Genomic DNA, 2528 nt, shown 5'->3' with positions numbered 1-2528 from the left:
ATTTGAGGCTGGATCCAAGGTTTCTGAATTTTCTAGTCTTTTCACAGCACCATAGAAAGAGGCATGTATGTGACATAGAGGCAGGATGGGTTCCAAGCCCTCACTGACCGGGTTGTGGGAGGTTTGGTATCTGTTGAGCTGGATGGGATTAGCAGGGGTCAGGATGCATGCACAGGCTGATGTGGGCACTGGGCTCAGTCTTTGTTGCTTTGATCCACAGACTCAGTCTTACGTAAGGAAAAGAGTTTCTGAATTTGAAACCTGGCCTCTCAGACTATTAGTGAGGACCTGGTGCAAAGGACTTTCCCTCTCCAGACTTTGGTTTTCACATCTCTAAAATGGGGCTCAAACACCTACCTCCTAGAATTGCTGTGAGAATAACAAGAGGTTTGTGTAAATGGATCTTCTAGGGGCTTTTGTAAAGCATCCCCTCTCCCTAAGGTAATTTTCACTGGGTCCCTGAAATGTCCTTGCATTCATAATATTTCCCCTGATGGTTTACCTCTCATTGATATTGGACAAAGGAGAGGGGAAAGGATGGCAGAGCTGGGTAGGGGGTGAGTTCTTCCAGGGACCACTGTCCTATTATATCTGGGCTCCCAGTTGGTAAGAAATGGCTCCAGTCCCATGGGGGCAGTCCGGGGGGGGGGGGGGTACTGGTTGGTACCAGTACCAACTATGGGGTAAGGTCAGTTGGTACCAAACCCCAGCATTTATTGGGAACCTAATAATAATAACAACAGCGACCATTTACTGACTGCTATTTATCATTTATTCTGTACATAGAACAGATCTGAGCCCCAATTCCCTGGCAGGTCCTGGAGGTCCCTCCTCTCAGGTGATACCAGTTTCCTTTTCCCTAATCTCTGGGTGGTTTGATTCTGCTCCCTGCACCCCAATGTCTGGCTGTGATCCTGCTTCAACTCAGACCTCTTTTGGGCTCCCTCCCCTAATGTCAGCAGCAGCATGGATTGGACTTGGTGTGATCTGACTCCACCTGATCTTTTCATGCGCATCTTGGCCACTTAAAGCCTACATCCCACACCTCAGACTCCTATCAGCCTTTCCTGGAACATGCCCAATGCCATCTTACCTCTAGGCCTCTGCCAGTGCTGTTCCCTTTGTCTGGAGCACCCTTTCACAAAATCCCCACTGGCTCTTGACCTCTGCCCAATTTGATGATTTTCCCCAGACTACTTAATCTGTCCAAACCTAACCTGTTTTGGTTAGATGGAGTATGAAGCCATAGCCCTTAAATCCCAGTGCATCCAGGGTAGGGGTGCCAGGCTTAGCAAATAAAAATACAGGACACCTAGTTAAATTGAATTTCAGATAAACAATGCATAGTTTTATTTTAATTAAAAAAATTAAAAATTTTTTTATTAAATTTTTTTTGACGTTTATTCATTTTTGAAAGACAGAGAGACACAACGCAAGCAGGGAGGGGTAGAGAGAGAGGGAGACACAGAATCCAAAGTAGGCTCCAGGCTCTGAGCTGTCAGCACAGAGCCTGACATGGGGCTCAAAACCATGAACCGTGAGATCACAACCTGAGCCAAAGTCGGACGCTTAACTGACTGAACCACCCAGCGCCCTTAAAAAAAAATTTTTTTTTAAAAACAAGCTCTAGCCAATTTTATTAAAGAAAAATTTTACATGATTTACTTTTCACCACTCTGTTCTGGCATGCTTCAAATGATACCAGAATCCCCTAGAAAATAAAACATAAAAGTTTTACAATTTGTTTAATGGCAACTGGTAGTCATCAAATTAGCAATGGTTATCTTCAAAAATTATTACACTAGCTTTGCTGTCATTTCTCAAGGATGACCAGATACTTAGAGTCACAGACATTTTCCACAGATGCATCATGTAAGTCAGACTTGGTTTATCACCAGCATTGATAAAACTAGACCTAGGGAAAGAACTAAGTCTGGGGACACATGCATGGTCTTAATATAGTGAATGTTTAGCTTGCCTTGATTATTACAAAATCAGAACAGTGAGAATATTCACGTAAAATTTTTTTAATTCTTATTTATTTGAGAGAGAGAGAGAGAGAGAGAGAGTGAGCGGGTGAGGGGCAGAGAGAGAAAGAGGGAGACACAGAATCTGAAGCAGGCTCCAGGCTCTGAGCTGTCAGCACAGAGCCCAATGTGGGCTTGAACTCACAAACTGTGAGATCGTGACTTGAGCTGAAGTCAGACGCTTAACCAACTGAGCCACCCAGGCACCCCTGAATAGTTTTGAGTATAAGTATGTCTATACAATATTTGAGATACACTTATACTGAAAATTATTTGTTGTATACCTGAAATTCAAGTTTAACTGGACATTCTGTATTTTATCTGGCAACCCTAATCCAAGTTTGTATACATATAGTAGCTCTGCAGCCTTCTGGGAAGGGGGATGCTTCTGTTATGGCTCAGGCTGAGCCTGAGGAGGACCTGGGAGCCTGGAAAAGAATTGGCCTGAGGGCCCATCTGGTCTAGGGCCCCTGCATTATAGACCACTGCCCAGAGAGTGGA

General features: G+C 44.2%; 1 non-coding gene across 1 annotated transcript; it reads right to left on the bottom strand.

The window, feature by feature from the left end:
* Nucleotides 1-1886: 1886 nt before the first annotated feature.
* Nucleotides 1887-2018, bottom strand: LOC125913818 (small nucleolar RNA SNORA72). Its single transcript, XR_007455110.1, has one exon. It is a non-coding gene; the product is annotated as a small nucleolar RNA SNORA72 (small nucleolar RNA).
* Nucleotides 2019-2528: the final 510 nt, after the last annotated feature.

The sequence above is a fragment of the Panthera uncia genome (genome assembly GCF_023721935.1).
Source record: "Panthera uncia isolate 11264 chromosome C1 unlocalized genomic scaffold, Puncia_PCG_1.0 HiC_scaffold_4, whole genome shotgun sequence".
Classification (NCBI taxonomy): domain Eukaryota; kingdom Metazoa; phylum Chordata; class Mammalia; order Carnivora; family Felidae; genus Panthera; species Panthera uncia.
This window is presented reverse-complemented; position numbering and strand designations above follow the sequence as displayed.